We start from the raw sequence: 27226 nt of genomic DNA on the forward strand, positions 1-27226 counted from the left end.
CCTGCCCACCCGTCGCTAGAAGAGCCCGTTCTGACGCCGAAAACTACTCGAAAGGTCCCCCCTCAAAGCGGTTTGACCAGGTGAAGGAACACGCAAAGAGAGCCCCCGGTGGCTTTTGTCCGCCAAGCGAGTGTGCCCTGTGGAATGTCAGAATTTTATTTTTACCGGCCTGCCGCTGTTACTGACGGAACGAATGCAGACCGTGTGAAAGGTCATCATTTTATCTGCCATTAAGTAAGCGAACGCTTCGGCTCGGATCAGAGGTAACTTTGTTTCAAGAACTGCAATCTTTTGCAGACGTCTGTGGCGTTTTGGGCAGAGGGACGGTTCTAAACCAATCTGAACCAGAGGCAATTTCGCAGCCAGCCGTCGGTGGTTTCCCGTCCCAGGAATGTAAGGTGCTTGCAGCGGGAGGTTGTTTCGTTAGCGCTTCCGCTTTCGTCAGTGAAGTTCTTTTGCGGAACGTTTGTAGATCCCGTCGTCTTCTTCAAGCTATGTCGTTTGAGCACTGTGCTGATAGGCTGACGTAAGAAAACAGGACACAAAACATACGAGGCAAGAGTGCAAAGCATGGAGCTCTAGGCAAAGGCGGTCCGAACCGCAGCAAAGCAGGAGGTCGACATGTCCAAATAGACCAAATCAGAAACTAAGCAGAGAAAAACGGCATCTGTAGAGAAAGAAAACAGATGGAGGAAAAGAAAGAAAGAACAGGAGGATCCCCTCCCCTCCCCCCATAGAGGGTCTGTTATCCCCAGATCGAGTGCGTCCGGTGGAATCCATGTGTTGGCAGCCCCAACTGATGACAAAACACAAAGCAAGCATCTGGAGGAAGCTCAAACTCTTCATGCGTTGCCACAGTTACTAGCGAGTGGTTTGCAGGCACAGGCACGTCTGCTACAAGTACAGCGCCGTCAGGAGACAGGGGTTGCTGGCCCATTCCCCATGCTCGGTGGCTGGGCATCACCGTCCTGGAGTACGGCCGATAGAAAATGGCGGCTGCCATTTGCGCCGCCCGGCAACTCATACTTACCTGGCAGGGGAGATACCATGATCAAGAAGGTGGTTCACCCAGGGCGAGGCTTGGCCATTGCACTCCGGCCACGCTGACCCCTGCGAATTCCCCAAATGTGGGAATCTCGACTGCATAATTTCTGGTAGTGGGGGACTGCGTTCGCGCTCTCCCCTGAGCACAGTGGTTCAAGGCAGAGTTCAGGTGGTAGTGTTGGACCCGGCTGGAGCCAAGTGGTGCTCGCTGCAGAACCATTTGAGGAGAGCTGAGCTCCAGCGAGGGGGAGCTTAAGCTTGAGCTCCACCTTTTTTGCACTTCTTCTACGAGTGATGTCACTGGGGGTAGGGTTAGGGGCGGGGTTGGTGTACGCATTAAAACAGCTTACAGGTGGAGGAGCGACAGCTCATGCTCCCCCTCGCTGGAGCTCAGCTCTCCTCAAATGGCTCTGCAGCGAGCACCCTCTCGCTGGAGCGGCGCTTCCCTCTCTTCCTCGTCCTTTGCCAAGCCTCTTTTGCTCCAGTAGAGCCGCGCGCGCCTGTGGAAGGCCTGCCCACCCGTCGCTAGAAGAGCCCGTTCTGACGCCGAAAACTACTCGAAAGGTCCCCCCTCAAAGCGGTTTGACCAGGTGAAGGAACACGCAAAGAGAGCCCCCGGTGGCTTTTGTCCGCCAAGCGAGTGTGCCCTGTGGAATGTCAGAATTTTATTTTTACCGGCCTGCCGCTGTTACTGACGGAACGAATGCAGACCGTGTGAAAGGTCATCATTTTATCTGCCATTAAGTAAGCGAACGCTTCGGCTCGGATCAGAGGTAACTTTGTTTCAAGAACTGCAATCTTTTGCAGACGTCTGTGGCGTTTTAGGCAGAGGGACGGTTCTAAACCAATCTGAACCAGAGGCAATTTCGCAGCCAGCCGTCGGTAGTTTCCCGTCCCAGGAATGTAAGGTGCTTGCAGCGGGAGGTTGTTTCGTTAGCGCTTCCGCTTTCGTCAGTGAAGTTCTTTTGCGGAACGTTTGTAGATCCCGTCGTCTTCTTCAAGCTATGTCGTTTGAGCACTGTGCTGATAGGCTGACGTAAGAAAACAGGACACAAAACATACGAGGCAAGAGTGCAAAGCATGGAGCTCTAGGCAAAGGCGGTCCGAACCGCAGCAAAGCAGGAGGTCGACATGTCCAAATAGACCAAATCAGAAACTAAGCAGAGAAAAACGGCATCTGTAGAGAAAGAAAACAGATGGAGGAAAAGAAAGAAAGAACAGGAGGATCCCCTCCCCTCCCCCCTGCGAATGGCGATCGACCTGTACGGCGTGCAAATTTCACTATAGATGTGTAGGCAATTACAGCACCTGATTGGTTGATTGAGTTTTAACAAACCATGAATGAATTGCTTTTACGAGTGAACAACCCCCTGGTGATGTCATCAAAACAAATAGTAGTAACTGTCAGAACACGTTCTATATGGTGTGGTGCTTTTGAAATTAAAGCAAACAACTCTAACTGTGCACAAAAGTAAACTATGAAATGATCATTTAATAAGTTTGTTATTAAAATTTAATAAGTTCCGTCAAAATCCTCATAAACCTCAACAAATGTAATATATAAATTAATATGTTATATCAGTTCTATAAATAAAATATTCATATGTAATATACTTAATAGTAGTAATTAAAGGTCAAACTTTTTTTAAATGCATAATGTTTAGTAGAATTATTCTTAAATATGTTTGTATAACAAAAAAATGCAAATATTTAGCTTCTGTTCTATTATATTATACAGATATACCATCATATTTCTAATAGCAGTGATACAATTACATAAAATGAACAATAATCCCTTACTTTGTTACTGGGTGAGTATTTTAATTATAGTAACTAACTACTCTGTAACAAATTACAACATTTCTATTTTGAGAGTGTAATGTCATAGGATATTTGATTAATGTACTGTTTTTTTTTTACACCATATTAACCAAGTGGTATTTGTATGTTGCAGGTGAAGCTTGATGTTAAAATGTGGTTTAAGGATGAATCCAGTGGCATCCCATCTGGCGGCAACAGGATAAGCTGTCTTCGACTCCAGAGCTGGACTTGGAAAAACACAGAGGAGCAATAGACATTTCAGAACACCTGTACCAGAGATTACTATTAAAATGGACTGCATATTATTGTCATAGAGTTAGATAATATTATTCTAAATTAAATTCAAATGATTTAGGCAATTTTTAAAAACTAATGAAGTCATTCCCACAAATACAAAAACAAACACGAGGTTGTATTTTATTATCCAAATTTATTAAAAGTGCAAAAGAAAAGTTCTAAACATATTGTTAGACCTGCCTGACATAAAAATGTATACAATAGATATGCTTTGTACATAATAAATAAAAACACATTACTATCACTATAATTAATTATAATATTATTGATAGCAGTTATAGATATAAGAATATATTTGTATATATTAACAAAAAATTGCTGCCAGGTCAAGCATTCAGATATTAAAAAAAAAAGTTCCTTTAAAAAAACAAAGCTAACAATTAAAGTATAAAAAGCAACATTAGTAATCAAAAAGTAGTTATTAAAATACTTTAACCTAATATTATATAATTATTAAACATAAATAAAATAACAAGAAAACAATCAACGAAATACTGTAAACTGTAAAACAATATAACATACATTTCTGCAACAAAACAGTGTTACAAAAATCAACAAATTAGTGTAAAACACTGTAAACTTAAACAAATGTTAATTTAACATTCATTTCTGCAACAATAACAACAATCAACAAATTAGTGCAAACTGTAAACGGTTGCATTTTTGCAACAATAAATTACAATCTACAAATCAGTTTAAAACGATGTATACTCTGAAACAATCAACTGGTAATATTACATACATTTGTGCAACAATAAGTGTAACAACAATGAACAAATTAGTGCAAACTGTAAAAAACTGTAAACTTTAAAACAAATAAATGTTAATATAACATTTATGCATCAATAACAGTGTTGCAAAAATTAACAAATTAGTGTAAAACACTGTAAACCAGGGGTCTCAAACTCAATTTACCTGGGGGCCGCAGGAGGCAAAGTCTGGGTGAGGCTGGGCCGCATAAGGGATTTCACAAAAAAAAGTCCTCAAATGTCATTATTAACAGTTTTAATTATTTCTTCTGAACATGAAGTGTCCTGAACATTAACAGAACATTAAGTGAAGATTATGAACAGTTCTTCTGAACATGGCATCTTTTGCCTACTTCTTGCTGCCAGAGACTTGACAGCGCTTCTTCTCACAAATCTGAACCACATTTGGCTTTAGAGCGGAAGCAGTTGAGACCCTCAGTATGGCTTGAAGATGATCATCAAGTCTAGACCTGTACTTTGACTTATTGAAGTTCAAGGTGGAGAATAACTTCTCACACAAATATGTGCTCCCAAAAAGGCCAAGTCCTAGGGAAAAAAGTGGGGGAACTCACTCAAAACTTCCATTCCCTCATCCAAAAAAAAGGCGTATATATGTATAAATAAAACACCCCCACCCCACTCCAGTCACATCAGTCTGTACCAGTCTGTATCTACCTATAATATATATATGCAGGCTGTAGCTAAGTGGCAGGCAGGGGCGGGAACAGCTTACCTTGGTTCTTCCCGCCCGTCACAGCGTCTAACAAAGGGGCGGGGTGCGTGGTGACGTCACCGGCATCCCCGCTCCTTTGTTTACACGGCGGGCGGGGAATGCCAGTGACCGCTGTGTACTGATAGAATCAGCGGACCAGGAAGCGCTCGCTCTCCCCGCTCCGTTGATTCTGTCAGTGTACAGCGGTCGGCGCGGGCCACAAAATATTGCACTGAGGGCCGCAAATGGCCCGCGGGCCGCGAGTTTGAGACCCCTGCTGTAAACTCTCAAACAACCAACTGTTATAATAACATATACATTTTTGCAACAATAACATGGATAGAGGTCCAGTTAGACAGACTCGGAGGCCTGAGACTGAGAGCCCAAGAGAACGTCCACAGCCCTTTTAAAGTCTTCAAAACAGTCAAAGTCTGCCCAGCAAGGTTTGTGGACGTGGAGGCTTTGGAGCTCTCACAGTAGCTCTTCTTTCTGTATTTCTTGTGGCCTTGAGTTGGTTGGCCACACAGAGCACAGATGTAAACCTTCACTGAGGTTGGATGTCCAGAGCCACTGAGTTCTGCCTTTTTCCTCTTGTAGACTGTTGATCTTGAGGGCAACAGTGGCGGAGTGGATGCCTGCGGCAAGGAAACAGAGGGAGGTGCAGTCAGCGGAGTGTGTGTGTGCCGGAGTCCTGCGGGCATTGAATGGGCTGGCGCAGGAACTGGTTGAGCAAGAGCCGAGGGAGGGACAGGTAAGATTTGCGGGAGCCTTTGCTTCAACTTTCGGGTGCCGGCCAGAGAAGTGGTGATGGGATACTGCACTGCAGGCCGGCTGGTATGGGGTCTTTCCTCTTGAAGCTCCTCAGCGGGGGGCTGGCTGGTGCTGGAGACGCTCTGGTGACGACGGAGGACAGACAGACCCTGGTCGGTGACGTTTGTGGCTGACAGCGCCTCCTGCCTCCTGATGAACTCGCTCACGCACTTTGAATTTATTTTCAGGATGGGAATCCCGAGTTTGCTGAGCTGATCATCGTCCACCGTCACTCTCTGCTGCACACGCTGGTACAGTTTAGTGATCTGCTGTTTCAGCGGTGACCCTTTAGCTTTTCCTCCAACACCAGGATGAAGCCACAGCTGTTTGATCAGCTGGTTCTTTCTGGAGTCCACCAAGTGTGCGGCTGAGTAGCGCTGGCTGAACTTGAGCTTCTGCACCAGGGACGCCTCAGTCGGATCTCCACTGGTGCGGCCAAACAGAGCATTTCCCCAGCGTGCAGAGTAGAGGCTGTCGAATTGTTGGATGCTGCGGTCATGGAGGTCAAGCTTGTTCCAGGCGCTGATGACCTTTTGCCTGGTCGACTCATTTAGGGCAAGTTTTCCTTCCTCCAGGGCGATCTCAACAAGGACTTTACACAGATCCTCTACGTGCTGGTACCCAGGCAGATGATTGGGACCGCACACGTCCTCCACACAGGGGTCAAATTCAGCAGCCACTGCCTGATCGGTGAGGCACAGACAGTTCCTCAGAGGAGTCAGGCTGTCCCTCTCGCGGTCTGAGGAGTAGCCCACATCATCATCTTCCTCCTGCGGCTCTTCCTCTGCCACCCCAGCAGGAACATATTCGTCCTCATCCTCATCTGCCTGAAGTGTCTCTCTAGTCTGAGCGTAATGATCAGGAGCACTGAAGGGCTCTGAGGACTGGGAAAACAGGTACTCCAGACCAATGCGCTCATCACCAGCAGGAACCGGAGGCCTGTAGTTTGCCTCCTCCACCTCCCCAAATAGCTCCTGGCACCTTTGGTTTAGGCGATGAGCTGCGAAAGTCTGCTGAGGGGACTTTTCCTTCCACCATTCCAGGAAATTCTGGAGGGTGAAACCACATCCGGTCATCCTTCAGGACTTTCCTCCACTTTCTGTTTCCATATTTGTCTTTATAAGACATGGCCCTCTGAAAGAGTCCCCTTTCAGTATCCTCCTTCAGCCTCAGTATGTCCAGACTCCCACATCTTGTGCCAACCCTCAAATGACACCTGGTAATTAGAATAACCGAGACAAAACTGTGTTAAAATCAGTTAAAGTTGATTTTTTTTAGTATTAAAGTATACATTTTTCTTATCTTAACATCCACAGAGTACTTTGACAGTTACCTCAGAATGTGCTGGGTCACTGTGTGTTGACCCACCAGATGACCTTCTAGGTTGAACGTCAGAAGAAGCCAAGGCAAGAACTGATGAGGCTGATACAGGAGCTGATGAAGAAGACAAGGCAGGAACTGCTGAGGCTGATACAGGAGCCGATGAAGAAGCCAAGGCAGGAACTGATGAGGCTGATACAGGAGCTGATGAAGAAGCCGAGGCAAAAACTGATGAGGCTGATGCAGGAGCCGATGAAGAAGCCGAGGCAAAAACTGACCAGGCTGATGCAGGAGCCGATGAAAAAGACTGGCAAGGAACTGATGAGGCTGACGCAGGAGCCGATGAAGAAGACTGGCAAGGAACTGATGAGGCTGACGCAGGAGCCGATAAAGAAGACTGGCAAGGAACTGATGAGGCTGACGCAGGAGCCGATGAAGAAGACTGGCCAGGAACTGATGAGGCTGATGCAGGAGCCTCCAATAAAGAAGTCGACGCAGGAGCCTTCAACAAAGTAAGTATAATAGTTAAAACCTTTTTCATTGACATAATCATACTTTTAGCACGGCCTCCCCATCTATGCTCACAAAACTGTATTCAGGAGTATATACACCACCTAATTGTGATGTACAAACGATGAACTTACAGCAGACAGTGGAGAGTCTGAGTGGGGCTTCTGTGAAAGATCTGCACAGGAACGTTTTCTTCTCTTTGCTTCCCCGGCTCCTAAATGAGCACAGTTGTGATTATCAGAACACAGTGTCTTAGTGTGATGAATTTTATTTATTAATGCACACTGTTGAAGCCGGAATTATAAGCCCCCCCTGTTAAATTTTGGACTTTATTTTTCACAATTTATGTGTAATGGAGAGAGGACTTGTTCAGGCACATTTCTAAACATAATAGTTCTAATAACTTAATTTCTTATAATTTATCTTTGCCATTATGACAGAACATAATATTGGGTCACACTTTACAATAAGGTTTCATTAGATAATGTATTTACTAACATGTACTAATTATGAACAATGCTTGTACAACATTTTTAATCATAGTTCAACATGTACTAATGCTTTATTAAAATAATATTTAATGCTTAGTTGATGGACTGAGTTGGCATGGATGACTGTAACACGAACAAATACTGCATTAAGTGTATTGTTCATTGCTTGTTTATGGTAGTAAATGCTTTGACATTAACTGATACAAACTTATTGTAAAGTGTCACCCTTTAAGGTAACACTTTAGAGTAATAGTCCATTAGTTAATATTAGTTAATGCATTTACTGACATGACTTAGAAGTTTAATACATTAATTACAGTATTCATTCATCTTTGTTAACGATTTAATGTTTAAGTTAAATAACGTTAGTTCATTAATGCACTGTGCATTAAGTAACGTCAACAAGCACAACTTTGGATTTTAATAATGCATTAATGTTGAACTGTAATTAAAAAATGCGGCACAAGATTGGTGACACTTAGTGTTAGTAAATTGATTAACTAAAGGACTATTATTCTGATGTGCTACCATATTTAGATTGAGAAAGTAAAGGCTTAACTAGCTTAACACTGTTTGTTCTGTAGCCAATAAAAAAACATAAATAATAAAACAAATAAAACTTTCTTCAGAAGATAATATACTATCGTAAGTACTGTGAACATGTCCTTGCTCCATTAGCTTGAATAAATATTTCACAGGAGGGCCCTCAGCTGTAGTTCATGCTGCAACAGTATGAATAAATGTTAATAAGTGACATTTATTATGTGATATACCTTGTCTTTCAGAGGAGCTGAGTGGTTTCTTCGGCAGACCGCCTTTGTCCTCAACTGCTAAAGAAGGACAAAAAAAAACACAAGATAGGCAAAAGTCAGTGTCAAAGCAGCAAGAAGACAATCTCATCAGCACAGTGTTTTGATGTTGTGTTTCATTGATTATGCTTTGGTACATAAACAATTAAAGACAATAATAAAGGGTTATACACACTGCAAATTTTAGATTGTAGATTTAACTACCTTAGAGTTCAAATTAACACTCCCTCAGTGTTTATATGGGAACCACTATAAAAAGTGTTAAAATAACACTTTTGAAAGTGTTAAAAAAATTACCACTCAGAGAATGTTAATTAGCAAACTCTTATTGTGTAAAATATATGTAAAATGTATATCAAAATACTGGCAGCAGTAGCCAAAACCAAAGATGAAATCAACTGAGAATAAAACTTTAAATAAAATAATAATGAATAAAAAAAAAAATAAACAAATTACACAATAAAATTTATTTTTATTTTCAACATCTTTAAAACAACTCATCACAATAAACAACTCATCATGGAGCTTCACTTATTACTGAGCTTTGGCTTTAATTCTGTCATGTGAACAAAAGCTCTTTATGAAATTTCTGTTGTTCATTTGAAGTCACCATGATGGAGGACAGAGTCTGCTTTAGTAGGGCTCTTCAACTGCTTGCTATAAATGGTTTTTTTTTTTTTTTTTAATTTGGATGCTATAATTATTAGTGCTAATCACACTATTCTTACATGTAGCATGAAAATTCAAAAGAAAATGTAAGAGTCAGTCTGAAGAGATTAACTATGATATCAAAGCCATCTTCTCCTGCTTGTTTTCTAATTCAGTGTCACATTAGTTATGTGTGTGAAATAAATAAAATACATAAATGAAACCACTGAAGCTTTAACAATTAATGACTTTAAAAGCATGATTTACAATGTGAATGTTTGATCTATGGCAGCACTTAAAAACACACAGACATCAACAATTAGTCTTTGAATCTCAATATTGGTGACAAACAAAAAAAATAAAAATCAATTAAAAAAACTACTGAAATATCACCTCCCAAACACAACACAAAATAAATAAAAAGTAAGAGATTGTAACAACATAAAGCTGCATAATTTATTTATGATGCAATGCATGCTGGGAGCTTTGTACTATGCTGGCACCCAGCATGAAATATGCAGCTTTTTTCTTTTTAGCAACCATGGTTGAGGTTCATATCCTGATTCTTGATGTCTGTGTGTCATAAAGATCTGCTGGAGCTTTAGTGTATGACACTTTATATAACTCTAGAATTTTAACACTTCACTCTGAATTACCACAACACTTAAAAATTGAACACCAATGAATTTGCTGTGCACCTTGTGCTTCAAAAGCATTGAGGGTTTTTCACAAGTAGCGCATCATCTGCGCATCCACCGTCACCTCTAGAACCCGATGAGCTGGAGCTGGCCGCCACTGCAGGAAGAGGCCTGTCCTTTGGGGGTTTCTGTGAGTTACAAGTTGTAGTTTGCATGAAATGTTGCCAGCATGATATATATTTTTAATAAAGTAGTTAAAAAAAATAAAATAAAGCCTATATCTTTGCTGAGAATGTACTGCTGGAACTGCTTCAGTGTCACGAAAAATCTCGAGAAATGAAAAAACATCAAAAAATAACGAAAAATGAAATCTTGAAAGATCAAGAAAAATCATGAAAAATGATAAAATCTTGAAAAAGCACAAAAAATCACGAAAAATAAAAATAATAAACAATTCAAAAAAATTAAAATTTTTGAAAATTCACAAAAAATGAAATTTTTAAAAAAAATAACAAAAAATCGAATTTTTTTGAAAAATCGCAAAAAATCACAAAAAAGAAAAAATTTTGAAAAATCGCAAAAAAATGAAAATTTTTTGAAAAATCGCAAAAAAATGAAATTTTTTTACAAAATCGCAAAAAATCACAAAAAATGAAGTTTTGAAAAATCACTAAATATCACAAAAGAATTTTTTTTGAAAAATCACTAAAAATAACAAAAAAAATTTTTTTTGAAAAATCGCAAAAAATCACAAAAAAATGAATTTTTTTTGAAAAATCGCAAAATATGAATTTTTTTTGAAAAATCGCAAAAAATGAAAATTTTTTGAAAAATCACAAAAAATGAAATTTTTTTGAAAAATCGCAAAAAATGAAAAATTTTTGAAAAATCACAAAAAATGAAATTTTTTTGAAAAATCGCAAAAAATCACAAAAGATGAATTTTTTTGAAAAATCGCAAAATATGAATTTTTTTTGAAAAATCGCAAAACATGAAAAATTTTTGAAAAATCGCAAAAAATCACAAAAAATGAAATTTTTTTGAAAAATCACAAAAAAGAAAATTTTATGAAAAATCGCAAAAAATTAATTTTTTGAAAAATCGCAAAAAAATCACAAAAAAAGAATTTTTTGAAAAATCACTAAAAATAACAAAAAATAATTTTTTTTGAAAAATCGCAAAAAATCACAAAAAAATGAATTTTTTTTGAAAAATCGCAAAATATGAAATTTTTTTGAAAAATCGCAAAAAATGAAAATTTTTTGAAAAATCACAAAAAATGAAATTTTTTTGAAAAATCGCAAAAAATGAAATTTTTTTGAAAAATCGCAAAAAATGAAATTTTTTTGAAAAATCACAAAAAATGAAATTTTTTTGAAAAATCGCAAAAAATCACAAAAGATGAATTTTTTTGAAAAATAGCAAAATATGAAATTTTTTCGAAAAATCGCAAAACATGAACATTTTTTGAAAAATCGCAAAAAATCACAAAAAATGAAAAAATTTTGAAAAATCGCAAAATATGAAATTTTTTTGAAAAATCGCAAAACATGAAAATTTTTTGAAAAATAAAAAAATCACAAAAAATGAATTTTTTTTGAAAAATCGCAAAACATGAAAATTTTTTGAAAAATCGCAAAACATGATAATTTTTTGAAAAATCGCAAAATATAAAATTTTTTGAAAAATGGCAAAAAATGGAAATTTTTTGAAATATCACAAAATATGAAAATTTTTTGAAAAACCACAAAAAATGAAATTTTTTTTTAAAAATCGCAAAAAATAGAAATTTTTGGAAAAATCACAATATGAAAATTTTTTGAAAAATCACAAAAAATGAAAATTTTTTGAAAAATCACAAAATATGAAATTTTTTTTAAAAATTGCAAAATATGAACAATTTTTGAAAAATCGCAAAAAATGAAAATTTTTTGAAAAATGAAAATTTTTTGAAAAATGGCAAAACATGAAATTTTTTTGAAAAATCGCAAAAAATGGAAATTTTTTTGAAAAATCGCAAAACATGAAAATTTTTTGAAAAATCACAAAAAATGTATTTTTTGAAAAATCGCAAAATCACAAAAAATGAAAAATTTTTGAAAAATTGCAAAATATGAAAAATTTTTTAAATAACAAAATATGAAAAATTTTTGAAAAATCGCAAAATATAATTTTTTTTTGAAAAATCGCAAAAAATGGAAATTTTTTGAAAAATCACAAAAAATGAACATTTTTTGAAAAATCGCAAAATATGAAAATTTTTTGAAAAATCGCAAAAAATTAATATTTTTTTGAAAAATCGCAATATATGGAAATTTTTTTGAAAAATCGCAAAACATGAAAATTTTTTGAAAAATCGCAAAACATGAAAAATTTTTGAAAAATCACAAAAAATGATTTTTTTTGAAAGATCGCAAAATATGAAAATTTTTTGAAAAATCGCAAAATATGAAAATTTTTTGAAAAATGGCAAAATATGAAATTTTTTTAAAAAATCGCAAAACATGAAAAATTTTTTAAAAATCGCAAAATATGAAAAATTTTGGAAAAATCGCAAAAAATGAAAATTTTTTGAAAAATCGCAAAATATGAAAATTTTTTGAAAAATCGCTAAATATGAACAATTTTTGAAAAATTGCAAAAAATGAACATTTTTTGAAAAATCGCAAAATATGAAAATTTTTTGAAAAATCGCTAAATATGAACAATTTTTGAAAAATTGCAAAAAATGAAATTTTTTTGAAAAATCGCAAAATATAATATTTTTTTGAAAAATCGCAAAACATGAAAATTTTTTGAAAAATCGCAAAATATGAAAATTTTTTGAAAAATCGCAAAATATGACAATTTTTTGTTAAATCGCAAAACATGAAAATTTTTTGAAAAATCGCAAAATATACAATTTTTTTGAAAAATCGCAAAACATGACAATTTTTTGAAAAATCGCAAAAAATCACAACAAATGAAATTTTTTTGAAAAATCGCAAAATATGAAATTTTTTGGAAAAATCGCAAAACATGAAAATTTTTTGAAAAATCACAAAACATGAAAATTTTTGGAAAAATCGCAAAATATGAAAATTTTTTGAAAAATCGCAAAAAAATCACAACAAATGAAAATTTTTTGAAAAATCGCAAAATATGAAATTTTTTGGAAAAATCGCAAAACATGAAAATTTTTTGAAAAATCACAATACATGAAAATTTTTTGAAAAATCGCAAAATATGAAAATGTTTTGAAAAATGGCAAAATATGAAAATTTTTTGAAAAATCGCAAAACATGAAAAAAATTTTAAAAATCGCAAAATATGAAAAATTTTGGAAAAATCGCAAAACATAAAATTTTTTTGAAAAATTGCAAAACATGAAAATTTTTTGAAAAATCGCAAAACATGAAAAATTTTTGCAAAAATAACAAAAAATGATTTTTTTTGAAAGATCGCAAAATATGAAAATTTTTTGAAAAATTGCAAAACATGAAATTTTTTTGAAAAATCGCTAAATATGAACAATTTTTGAAAAATTGCAAAAAATGAACATTTTTTGAAAAAATCGCAAAATATGAAAATTTTTTGAAAAATCGCTAAATATGAACAATTTTTGAAAAATTGCAAAAAATGAAAATTTTTTGAAAAATCGCAAAACATGAAAATTTTTTTTAAAAAATGGCAAAACATGAAAATTTTTTGAAAAATCGCAAAATATGAAAATTTTTTGAAAAATGGCAAAATATAAAAATTTTTTGAAAAATTGCAAAACATGAAAATTTTTTGAAAAATCGCTAAATATGAACAATTTTTGAAAAATCGCAAAACATGAAAATTTTTTGAAAAATGGCAAAATAGGAAAATTTTTTGAAAAATCGCTAAATATGAACAATTTTTGAAAAATTGCAAAAAATGAAAATTTTTTGAAAAATCGCAAAATATAAAATTTTTTTGAAAAATCGCAAAACATGAAAATTTTTTGAAAAATCGCAAAATATGAAAATTTTTTGAAAAATCGCAAAATATGACAATTTTTTGTTAAATCGCAAAACATGAAAATTTTTTGAAAAATCGCAAAATATAAAATTTTTTTGAAAAATCGCAAAACATGACAATTTTTTGAAAAATCGCAAAAAATCACAACAAATGAAAATTTTTTGAAAAATCGCAAAATATGAATTTTTTTGGAAAAATCACAAAACATGAAAATTTTTTTGAAAAATCGCAAAACATGAAAATTTTTTGAAAAATCGCAAAATATGAAAATTTTTTGAAAAATCGCAAAATATAACAATTTTTGAAAAATCGCAAAACATGAAAATTTTTGGAAAATTCGCAAAACATGAAAATTTTTGGAAAAATCGCAAAATATGAAAATTTTTTGAAAAATCGCAAAATATGAAAATTTTTTGAAAAATCGCAAAATATAACAATTTTTGAAAAATCGCAAAACATGAAAATTTTTGGAAAATTCGCAAAACATGAAAATTTTTGGAAAAATCGCAAAACATGAAAATTTTTGGAAAAATCGCAAAATATAATTTTTTTTTGAAAAATCGCAAAACATGAAAATTTTTTGAAAAACGAAGTTTTTTTAAAAATCGCAAAAAATGAAAATTTTTTGAAAAATCGCAAAATATGGACAATTTTTGAAAAGTCGCAAAACATGATCATTTTTTGAAAAATCGCAAAACATGAAAATTTTTGGAAAAATCGCAAAACATGAAAATTTTTGGAAAAATCGCAAAATATAATTTTTTTTTGAAAAATCGCAAAACATGAAAATTTTTTGAAAAACATGAAGTTTTTTGAAAAATCGCAAAAAATGAAAATTTTTTGAAAAATCGCAAAATATGAAATTTTTTTGAAAAATCGCAAAACATGAAAATTTTTTGAAAAATCGCAAAAAATCACAAAAAATGACAATTTTTTGAAAAATGACAAAACATGAAAATTTTTTGAAAAATCGCAAAATATGAAAAATGACAAAACATGAAAATTTTTGAAAAATCGCAAAAAATCACAAAAAATGAAAATTTTTTGAAAAAATTTTAGAAAAATTGCAAAATATGACAATTTTTTGAAAAATCACAAAAAATTAAAAAATTTTGAAAAATCGCAAAATATGAACAATTTTTGAAAAATCGCAAAAAATTTAAAAATTTTGAAAAATCTCAAAATATGAACAATTTTTGAAAAATCGCAAAATATGAAATTTTTTTGAAAAATCGCAAAATATGAAAATTTTTTGAAAAATCGCAAAATATGAAAATTTTTTGAAAAATCGCAAAATATGAAAATTTTTTGAAAAATCGCAAAATATGAAAATTTTTGGAAAAATCGCAAAATATGAAAATTTTTGGAAAAATCGCAAAATATGATTTTTTTGGAAAAATCGCAAAACATGAAATTTTTTTGAAAAATCGCAAAAAATCACAAAAAATGAAAATTTTTTGAAAAATCACAAATTATGAACAATTTTTGAAAAATCGCAAAAAATGAATTTTTTTTGAAAAATTGCAAAATATAAAAATTTTTTTGAAAAATCGCAAAATATGAAATTTTTTTGAAAAATCGCAAAATATGAAAATTTTTTGAAAAATCGCAAAATATGAAAATTTTTTGAAAAATCGCAAAATATGAAAATTTTTTGAAAAATCGCAAAATATGAAAATTTTTGGAAAAATCGCAAAATATGAAAATTTTTGGAAAAATCGCAAAATATGATTTTTTTGGAAAAATCGCAAAACATGAAATTTTTTTGAAAAATCGCAAAAAATCACAAAAAATGAAAATTTTTTGAAAAATCACAAATTATGAACAATTTTTGAAAAATCGCAAAAAATGAATTTTTTTTGAAAAATTGCAAAATATAAAAATTTTTTTGAAAAAACGCAAAATATGAAATTTTTTTGAAAAATCGCAAAATATGAAAATTTTTTGAAAAATCGCAAAATATGAAAACTTTTTGAAAAATCGCAAAATATGAAAATTTTTGGAAAAATCGCAAAATATGATTTTTTTTGAAAAATCGCAAAACATGAAATTTTTTTGAAAAATCGCAAAAAATCACAAAAAATGAAAATTTTTTTGAAAAATCACAAATTATGAACAATTTTTGAAAAATCGCAAAAAAATGAAATTTTTTTGAAAAATCGCAAAACATGAAAATTTTTTGAAAAATCGCAAAATATAAAATTGTTTTGAAAAATCGCAAAACATGAAAATTTTTGGAAAAATCGCAAAAAAATCACAAAAAATGAAAATTTTTTGAAAAATCGCAAAATATGAAATTTTTTTGAAAAATCGCAAAACATGGAAATTTTTTGAAAAATCACAAAACATGAAAATTTTTGGAAAAATCGCAAAATATGATAATTTTTTGAAAAATCGCAAAAAAATGAAATTTTTGAAAAATCGCAAAATATGAACAATTTTTGAAAAATCGCAAAAAATCGCAAAACATGGAAATTTTTTGAAAAATCACAAAACATGAAAATTTTTGGAAAAATCGCAAAATATGATAATTTTTTGAAAAATCGCAAAAAAATGAAATTTTTGAAAAATCGCAAAATATGAACAATTTTTGAAAAATTGCAAAAAATCGCAAAAAATGAAAATTTTTTGAAACATTTTTAGAAAAATTGCAAAATATGACAATTTTTTGAAAAATCACAAAAAATTAGAAAATGTTGAAAAATCGCAAAATATGAACAATTTTTGAAAAATCGCAAAAAATGAAATTTTTTTGAAAAATCGCTAAATATGAAATTTTTTAAAAAAAAACGCAAAATATGAAATTTTTTTGAAAAATCGCAAAATATGAAAATTTTTTGAAAAATCGCAAAATATGAAAATTTTTTGAAAAATCGCAAAACATGAAAATTTTTTGAAAAATCGCAAAATATAAATTTTTTTGAAAAATCGCAAAACATGAATATTTTTGAAAAATCGCAAAAAATGAAAATTTTTTTGAAAAATCGCAAAATATAAAATTTTTTTGAAAAATCGCAAAACATGAAAATTTTTTGAAAAATCACAAAAAATCACAAAAAATGAAATTTTTTTGAAAAATCGCAAAATATAAAATTTTTTGGAAAAATCGCAAAATATGATTTTTTTTTAAAAATCGCAAAACATGAAATTTTTTAGAAAAATCGCAAAAAATCACAAAAAATGAAAATTTTTTGAAAAGTCACAAATTATGAACAATTTTTGAAAAATCGCAAAAAAATGAAATTTTTTTGAAAAATCGCAAAACATGAAAATTTTTTGAAAAATCGCAAAATATAAAATAGTTTTGAAAAATCGCAAAACATGAAAATTTTTTGAAAAATCGCAAAAAAATCACAAAAAATGAAAATTTTTTGAAAAATCGCAAAATATGAAATTTTTTTTGAAAAATCGCAAAACATGGAAATTTTTTGAAAAATCACAAAACATGAAAATTTTTGGAAAAATCGCAAAATATGATAATTTTTTGAAAAATCGCAAAAAATGAAATTTTTGAAAAATCGCAAAATATGAACAATTTTTGAAAAATCGCAAAAAATCACAAAAAATGAAAATTTTTTGAAAAATCGCAAAAAATCACAAAAAATTTAAAATTTTTGAAAAATCGCAAAATATGAAATTTTTTTGAAAAATTGCAAAACATGAAAATTTTTTGAAAAATCACAAAACATGAAAATTTTTTGAAAAATCGCAAAAAATGAAATTTTTGAAAAATCGCAAAATATGAACAATTTTTGAAAAATCGCAAAAAATCACAAAAAATTAAAATTGTTTGAAAAATCGCAAAAAATCACAAAAAATGAACATTTTTTTAAAAATCACAAAAATTTACATTTTTTGAAAAATCGCAAAATATGAAATTTTTATGAAAAATCACAAAAAATGAAACATTTTTGAAAAATCGCAAAATCACAAAAAATGAAAAATTTTTGAAAAATTGCAAAATATAAAAAAAATTTTAAAAATCACAAAAATGAAAAAATTTTTGAAAAATCGCAAAATATAACATTTTTTTGAAAAATCACAAAAAATGAAACATTTTTGAAAAATCACAAAATATGAACAATTTTTGAAAAATCGTAAAAAAAGACATTTTTTTTGAAAAATCGCAAAATATGACATTTTTTTTAAAAATCACAAAAAATGAAATTTTTTTGAAAAATCGCAAAATATAAAAATTTTTTGAAAAATCACAAAAACTGAAAATTTTTTGAAAATTCGCAAAATATGAACAATTTTTGAAAAATCGCAAAAAATGAAAAAAATTTTAAAAATTGCAAAATATGAAAATTTTTTGAAAAATCGCAAAAAATGAAAATTTTTTGTAAAATCGCAAAATATGAAAAAATTTTGAAAAATCACGAAAAATCATGAAAAATGAAAAAATCTTGAAAAATCATGAAAAATTCACCAAAAATCATGAAAAATTCACCAAAAATCATGAAAAATTATCTGTACAAACAGTAAAAAATACAGATAGTGCAAAAACAATGACAGTGCAAATACAACGACAGTACAAATAACAGACAAATAAAATGACAATGTGAAATTGACAGCGATATGTACAATGAATAGGTGTCCACATAGTTGTAGGCAGTGTTGTTTCAAGTATGGATTGGCTAAAGGTCAGTGCATGCTACATATCGATGGTGTGCAGTGAGGGTATGGAAGAGCCTGTGTGTTAAGTGTTCATCAGCCTGATAGTCTGAGGGAAGAAACTTTCCTTTAGCCGGCTGGTGCGTAACCAGATGCTGCGGAACCATCTGCCTGAGGGTAGCAGACGGTTTTGTCTGTATAATTGTACATGTTAAACTAATTTAAATTAGAAGTCCACTAAATGTTCATTAACTAAAGTCACAGCAAAAGGTGCTACAATTAAAGTAGAAATGCCAAAGTTCCACTGCTTTTTCTGTGACAGCTGTAGGGCTCGTCGGGGGATTGAACCCAGGACCTCTCGCATCCTAAGCAAGAATCATACCCCTTGACCAACAAGCCCTGAAGAAAGACCCTGCTGTGCCAAAAAAATTCTTACTTTTTTATAAATACTTTTTGTTCTTGTTGTTTTTAGTATGTGCCACCTGGGTTGTCTTTGATGCAGTCCCTTTTAAGTTGGCTGTGCAGCACAATCCACAATAGCGATCTGCTAAAAAGATTCAGAGTGAGCTTCTGTTTAGAATACAGTTAAAAGCATCAGTCTGCAATATTAGAAAACCAGTAAAACAACTCAGGTGGACCTCTGGAAAAGCCAGGTAAGCCATTTTGAACAATGCCATAATGAAAAGATTTATTTATTTACATTAATCCATGCATCTCTTTATTTAGGCTATTTGCTTTATACGAGCTTACATGTCCTACAAATTTATTAATAGGACATACCCTATTAATAAACTGCCATGTTGTGAACCCGAAAGCAAAGCATCCAGTAAAAATTCATGTCTGGGGAGCCATACTCCGTCAGGGACCTGGACCGCTAGTTGTGTTAGAAGGTTAGTTCAAATCTCTTTAATATGATTGAATCGTTTCTTTGCAGTTTCTTTATTTATATATATATATTTTCTATTTTCAGGAATTATGGACAGATGTTTTTACGAAGACACTATAATAAAATTCAATCAGGCTCCATACGTAAAACAACACTTTAAGAACCATATCACTTCTTCCAAGGTAGATACAGTATGTAGGCCTACTGTACCAACTGTGTGTGTGTGTGTGTACATGTTCACTGATGTGTGTGTGTGTGTGTATACATGTTCACTGATGTGTGTGTGCACACGTTCACTGCTGTGTGTGTTGAACTTTTTTATCAATCTTGATGATTATTGAATAATTAATAAAGTTAACACATTGCTTAAAGGGCACATAGTTTACCCCTTTTTTAATGATTTAACATTATTATTTTGGTTCTTCTGAGTGTGCCAGTTTAGGTTCAGTTCAAAACACAATCCAGATTTTTTTATTATAATGTGTTATAATGTGTCATTTTAAGGGCGTGTACACAGCTCGCTGTTTTACATTTACATTTAGTCATTTAGCAGACGCTTTTATACAAAGCGACTAACAAATGAGGACAAGGAAGCAATTATCACAACTATAAGAGCAACAATAAATAAGTGCTGTAGGCAAGTTTCAGGGCTGTAAAGTCTAAGAAGGAAAGCATTAGTAATGTAAGAATTTTTTTTTTTGAGTACAGTTAGTGGTGTAGCTAGAGGCAATTGCAGATTAGGAAGTGAAGAGGAGCCTAAATAGTTGAGTTTTAAGTCGTTTCTTGAAGACAGCAAGTGACTCTGCCGTTCTGTTGCAGTTAGGGAGTTCATTCCACCAACTGGGCAGATTGAATGCGAGAGTTCGGGAAAGTGATTACTTCCCTCTTTGGGATGGAACCACGAGGCGACGTTTATTCACAGAACGCAAGTTTCTTGAGGGCATATAAATCTGCAGAAGTGAGAGCAGATAAGAGGGAGCAAAGCCAGAGGTTGCTTTGTACTCAAACATCAGAGCTTTGAATTTGATGCGAGCAGCAACTGGCAGCCAGTGCAAACGGGTGAGTAGCGGAGTGACATGTGCTCTTTTCAATTCATTAAAGACCACTCATGCTGCTGCGTTCTGGAGTAGCTGAAGGGGCGTGTTGCTTCGCATGAAAATTAGTTTCAAATTCAGTCGGTCGGTGAGTAAATGAATATGATGAATGAGAACACACAGGCATGTGCGTATAGACATAAAATGTAATGTTGTACAGTAACGTGTCAATTGTTTGTTTCAGTTGTCTTTATTTGAATGGTTTCGTGAGGATGTGATGGTGTGCTTTATCTGGCTGATTCCTGCTGAAGTGGGCGGGTTGTGTGACGTTTGATTCGGGGGATGTTATGGGGCGGGGTTTGCATGACGTGCTGCGAGCTACTAGCCCGACAGTGGAAACGCAACATGATTTCGGCCTCACTGCTTAACCTCCTGGGCAATTGCCCCGGCTCATCCTGGCTCGCACTGGCCTCAGCTCACAGCCTAGAAGTCCAATGAACTATCCATTGCACCACAGAGCTCCTGCCTCTAGCACTGTTGCACAGAAAGCAATTTTTGGTACTCTCTGGCCCATAAAAGCACAGCTCACTGCAGATAAAGTACTGCTGGGATTCATACATAGGATATTCTGTTTACTAGACAGGTGTTTTGACCAACTAAGCCACAAAACCAGACAGGGGGTAATTGTTTAATCGAAAAAAGAAACGGTAAAAACGGTAGCACTGCATGTTTGAATGTCTAGACTTAAAAATTTTAAAGTCCAATTGGTTACGCATCACCATACCATGCTATATAATGCCATCGTCCAAAACCCTCTTAATAGTACAATATTAAAATTGTTTTATTATTTAATATATAATCAAGGTTTCCCTTCTTAAACCAATTAACTTCTCTCTATAAAGCTTCAAAAATTGCAACAAATGAACACTCCAATGAAACAATGTACAAATAAAATAAAAATGAAAATAAAACATTCACTTAAAACATTTCAAAATGTCCCAAAAGTCCAGTACAGGTGATGAACACTCAAAAAGATTCTTTTGCAAAACAACTAGGTTGCAAATTCAGTTCAAGAGATCTAGGATGTTGCACTTGTGAGTTTGTTGTAAATTTACACTCTTACCATGACGCTGAATAGGTTTCACTTTGTATCTTTCCAACAGGTGTATCCAAAAAATCCACTTAATGGGAGGCTCGCCAGTCCAACTCCACAATTAGACACGCACCGATGGAAGTTGAGACAATCCAAATCCAGAAAAGAGTTCACACATCAATTAATTTGAATGCAGAGCAGATCACATTCAGCAACTGACTTCAATAGAACATCTCACCGATGAAAAACCAGAAGAAGATGCATAAGCAAACAAACAAAGGGGAGAAAAAAACCATTAGCATTTTACAGTGTATGCATTATCTCAGCTTAACACATTTGTAAATAAACAGCAACAATAAATGACCATGTATATGCTTCTCTCTGCTGAATTTCTGTGTTTTTCCTATTTCTTTCTCCTATTTGGCATTTTCTTTTTACAAATGACAGCATTTTACTTAAACTCTCTCACTTAAACTTTACACAATCACTTGTATAATACTGTGTATAATACTGTGTTTTTACTAGACCAAACAAATGGTTAATTAATGAAACACATTTTTGACACTAGTTTTAATCATGTTATAATGAAAACAATAAAAAAAAAACACGAACTCACCAAGGAAATCATTCAAAATCAAAGCGAAAAGCCAGGAAAACTCCAGGGGGCACTCGTGTGCAGATTTCACTCACAGATACAAATCTTGTTTTTTTCTCTCAATCCTTCATTAAAGATATATGATAGAAATCATTTCAGCATCTTATTAATGGTCAGTTTTCACAGTTAATACACATTTAAAACATTAAAATATATATTTACATTTACATTTAGTCATTTAGCAGACGCTTTTATCCAAAGCGACTTACAAATGAGGACAAGGAAGCAATTTACACAACTAAGAGCAACAATGAATAAGTGCTATAGGCAAGTTTCAGGTCTGTAAAGTCTAAGAAGGGAAGTATTAGTAGTATTAGTATTAGTATTTTTTTTTTTGTGGGTACAGTTAGTGTGATATTCAGAGAGGCAATTGCAGATTAGGAAGTGAAGTGGAGACTAAATATTTGAGTTTTTAGTCGTTTCCTGAAAGTAGCGAGTGACTCTGCTGTTCTGATGCAGTTAGGGAGTTCATTCCACCAACTGGGCAGATTGAGCGTGAGCATTGCGAAAGTGATTTCTTCCCTCTTTGGGATGGAACCACGAGGCGGCGTTCGTTCACAGAACGCAAGTTTCTGGAGGGCACATAGATCTGCAGAAGTGAGAGCAGATAAGAAGGAGCAAGGCCAGAAGTCACTTTGTAGGCAAACATCAGAGCTTTGAATTTGATGCGAGCAGCAACTGGCAGCCAGTGCAAACGGACTAGCAGCGCAGTGACATGTGCTCGTTTCGGTTCATTGAAGACCACTCGTGCTGCTGCATTCTGGAGCAGTTGAAGAGGCTTGATAGAGTTAGCTGGAAGCCCAGCTAGTAGAGAGTTGCAGTAATCCAGTTTGGAGAGAACAAGAGCTTGAACAAGGAGTTGAGCTGCATGTTCAGAAAAGAAGGGTCGGATCTTTCTGATGTTATAGAGTGCGAATCTGCACGATCGAGCAGTTCTAGAAATGTGTTCAGAGAAGTTTAGTTGGTCATCAATCGTTACTCCAAGGCTTTTCACCATTTTGGATGCAGTAATGGTTGCCCCATCCATCTGGATTGAAAAATTATGGTGTAGAGTCGGGTTAGCAGAAACTACAAGAATTTCCGTTTTTGCGAGGTTCAGCTGAAGATGATGATCTTTCATCCAGTGTGAAATATCCAACAGGCAGGCTGAGATGCGAGCTGGAACCGAGGGATCATCAGGATGAAAAGAGAGGTATAGCTGGGTATCATCAGCATAGCAGTGGTAGGAGAATCCATGTCTCTGGATGACTGGTCCTATAGATGATGTGTAGACTGAGAAGAGAAGTGGCCCAAGAACAGAGCCTTGAGGCCTTGATATATATCTAATAGTTTTCTACTGTTATTAATTTAAAAACTTACATCTCTGCATTCCCTTGCGAACACTGAATCACCATAGCAACGGTAAACACAAGCTGACAGACAAGAGAGATTTGTTATTGTTTGTAAATCTGATCTGCTATAGTGTAAGGCACGATGATGTTATTCTAAAGCACTATTCCCTTGAATGCTGTTTAATACTCGATTATGAATTATTTATATAAATAAATAATTTTAATATATATTATTTAATCGAGTATTCTGCCAATGTTTTTTTTTTTATATTTATAAGGGTGTTTCTATTTGCTCTATTGCTGTGTACTACCCACTAGTAACCTGGGTTACAATTGACTATATATAAATCAGTTGACATTATTAAGGCATTTATTGGGTACAATTGCTACTTTTTTACTGTCATTCATTGTGTTTTGGTCATTATCAATGCACTGTCACTTTAATTGAGCGTGAGCAGCGCGTCAAAAATAGACCCGGCGCCAAAACTATCGCTGCACTGCTGCTTCAGCGACGCTCACGCCTCGCTCTGACGCGCTGCTGTTGCGTGCAGTATGAAAGCTCTAATCTGTTAACATGGACGCCGAAAAAACACGCGCTGCTGGTGCTTGCGGTTTGAAACAGCCGTTAGTCTTAACACTAAAAGAAAAAAACTGTGGATACGATACTTCCAAACGCAGTTTCATCTAAGACAGTGGGGGGAAGCAAAATTTACTATGCTTTCAACTCAGTTACTTTGCACATGCATAAAGAGGCTCTTGTATGACAAATCCAAAAGGTGTGATCTTAACAATAGGTGGCGGTCACTTTTGCCCTAAACCACAGGTTGCCTTCGAGTCATTCCTTAAGTCCACTCGGCCTTGCACCGTTTTATAATCTTCTCTATTTAAAACAGCTCAATTAAGTCATCGGCTTCATTGTAGAGTACCCCTAGTATCTGAGCCTGCACTGCGCAATGAAAGAAAGAAGCAAAACGGGATGGACAGATGCCTAAAATGTTAGAAACGCACCACACCTTAAGTCAGTGAAGAAAAGGGTCAAAGCTTGACACTCTTGTGGGACTCGAACCTACAACCTTTGAATGGCTCAGCTCACAGCCTAGAGGTCCAATGCGCTATCCATTGCACCACAGAGACTGCACCAAAAAGCACTTTTTGGGACTCTCTGGCCCATGAAAGAACAGCCAACTGCAGACAAAGTACTGCTGGGATGTGAACTCAGGATCTCCTGTTTATTAGACAGGCGCTTTGACCAACTAAGCCACAGGGTCAAACGTGTTGACAAGGGCTAATTGTTTAATCGAAAAAAGAAAAAAAAAACTAACAATGGTAGTGCTGCATGTGTGAATGTCTGGACTTGAAATATTAAAGTCCAATTGGTTAGGCATTACCACATTATGCTATATAAAGCCATCGTCCAAAGTCCTCTTAAACGTGTAGCGTTCTTAAGGATTTGAGTTTTGTTTAGAAACCGACTGCTAAACATCCCGCTGCGTAAACACTCGTAACTCTTAAGAAAAAGCAACACTGGCACATGTACATTAGGCACTGCTGGGACTTGAACCCAGGATCTCCTGTTTACGAGACAGGCGCTTTGACCAACTAAGCCACAGCACCAAAGCTGAAAAGAAGGCAAGACGGTTTTGCACACAGAGACTAAAAAAAGACAGCAAGTCTAAAATGGCAATCAAAGAGGTTGTTTAAGTCTATTTGTCGCACTATTCATTAGGCCTCAAAGCTATACAATTTTATAATTCATTCCGGTAAGCTCTATAAAACTAGCGCATTCACCACCTGGATCAATTTAGCCCTGGATCAATTTAGCCCAGGATCATTCAAGCCCAGGATCTCCTGTTTACAAGAGAAGCGCTTCGACCAGCTAAGCCACAGCACCACAATGAATGACCGTAAGAGACATTTGCCCGATAACAAAAAACGAAGAAGAACAAACCAATACACAACAAAAACCAGCATGTCAGGATGCAGAAAATGCCGACAAGATGGACGTGGTCTTTTAGAGTCCGGATGATTATGTCTCAAACCTGACCAGTAACCTGGCCTCTTTTCAAGATCAAAGCAAAAAATGCATTAATTTATTTTTATTTAATCTACCCTTAATCATGTGTCAGGTGTTTTTTGGAATCTCCAGTTTCATTACATCCAAACCCAGATTCAGCTTGGAAAATGGAAATCTGAGGGAAAGGTGCAATTTGGATTTGAACCTAGGACCTGCTGTTCCTAAGACAGGTGCTCTGGCCAACTTAGTCTTAACACTAAAAGAAAAAACCTCTGGATACGATACTTCCAAACGCAGTTTCATCTAAGACAGTGGGGGAAAAGCAAAATTTACTATGCTTTCTACTTAGTTACTTTGCACATGCATAAAGAGGCTCTTGTACAACGATTCCAAAAGGCGTGATCTCAACAATAGGTGGTAGACACTTTTGCCCAAAACCACAGGTTGCCTTTGAGTCATTCCTTAAGCTTACTTGGCCCTACACCGTTTTCTAATCTCCCTTATTTAAAACAGCTCAATTAAGTCATCGGCTTCATTGTAGAGTACCCCTAGTATCTGAGCCTGCACTGCGCAATGAAATTAAAAAGCAGAACAGGATGGACAGATGTCAAAAATGTTGGAAATGCACCACTCCTAAGTCAGTGAAGAAAAAGGGCAAAGCTTGCAACGCTGGTGGGACTTGAACTCAAAACCTTTAAATGACTCAGTTCACAGCCAAGAAGTCCAATGCGCTATCCATTATCTTAGATTAAATGATTTCCATTTTCCGAGCTGACAGATGGTTTGGATGTAATGAAACTGGATATTCCAAAAAACAATTAACACATGATTAAGGGTAGATTAAATAAAAATAAAATAATGCATTTTTTGCTTTGATCTTGAACAGAGGCCAGGTTACCGGTCAGGTTTGAGACATGATCATCCAGACTCTAAAAGACCACGTCCGTCTTGTCAGCATTTTCTGCATCCTGACATGCTGGTTTTTGTTGTGTATTTATTTCTTTTTCGATTTTTGTTATCGGGCAAATGTCTCTTACAATTAATTTTTGTGGCGCTGTATCTTAGCTGGTCAAAATGCCTTGTAAACAGGAGATCCTGGGCTCAAATCCCTGCAGCGCCTTAGTTCAGGTGGTGCGTGTGCTTTTTTTATAGAGATTAACGAAATTAATTATAAAACTGTATAGCTTTGAGGCATAATGGATAGTGCGACAAAATGAGTTACATTTAAGAGCTCATCTGATTCACAACTAGTTGACTGCACACCCATGTTTTTAAGTTGTTTATCTCCCCCTCCATATTCTCCATTCCTCAAACCTATTGAGGATTTTTTTCCTGTCTGGAGATGAAAAGTGTATGACCGAAATCCAAACACATGTATACCCCTTCTCCAAGCTATAGCAGTTGATGCTTTTCGTGGCTGGATTTGCCATGCAAGGTGACATTTGCCCCACTGTTTGGCCACACCAATACAGAAAAGAGAATGCAGTATAGCTGTTTTTTTATTTATTTATTTTTTTACTGTAACTGTATTTAGTAAATACTTCTGTTGATGGTATATGTAGACCACATTTTCTGCAACTTTGTGTTGGTTGGGATGAACACTGTGTACGCTGTTTTTGTGAGGAAAATACAGTAAAATATATTTGGTATTTGTTTGTTTTGTATTAAAACAATTTTCGAAAAATTTTACAATGCACTTCTGTAGGTCTATGTACTGTCTGTAGTAAGTGTAACACTGAAAAGAAGAAGGCTTACAGAAAGTCATT

At 34.2% G+C, this 27226-nt stretch overlaps 2 non-coding genes across 2 annotated transcripts; one reads left to right on the plus strand and one right to left on the minus strand.

The window, feature by feature from the left end:
* The first annotated feature begins 1022 nt into the window (after nucleotides 1–1022).
* LOC141384058 (U1 spliceosomal RNA) lies at nucleotides 1023–1186 on the plus strand. Its single transcript, XR_012405107.1, has one exon. It is a non-coding gene; the product is annotated as a U1 spliceosomal RNA (small nuclear RNA).
* A 23800-nt stretch (nucleotides 1187–24986) lies between these two features.
* On the minus strand, nucleotides 24987–25060 carry trnat-cgu (transfer RNA threonine (anticodon CGU)). Its single transcript has one exon. It is a non-coding gene; the product is annotated as a tRNA-Thr (tRNA).
* Between the last annotated feature and the right edge of the window lie 2166 nt (nucleotides 25061–27226).

Source organism: Danio rerio, chromosome 4, assembly GCF_049306965.1.
Source record: "Danio rerio strain Tuebingen ecotype United States chromosome 4, GRCz12tu, whole genome shotgun sequence".
NCBI classification, from domain to species: domain Eukaryota; kingdom Metazoa; phylum Chordata; class Actinopteri; order Cypriniformes; family Danionidae; genus Danio; species Danio rerio.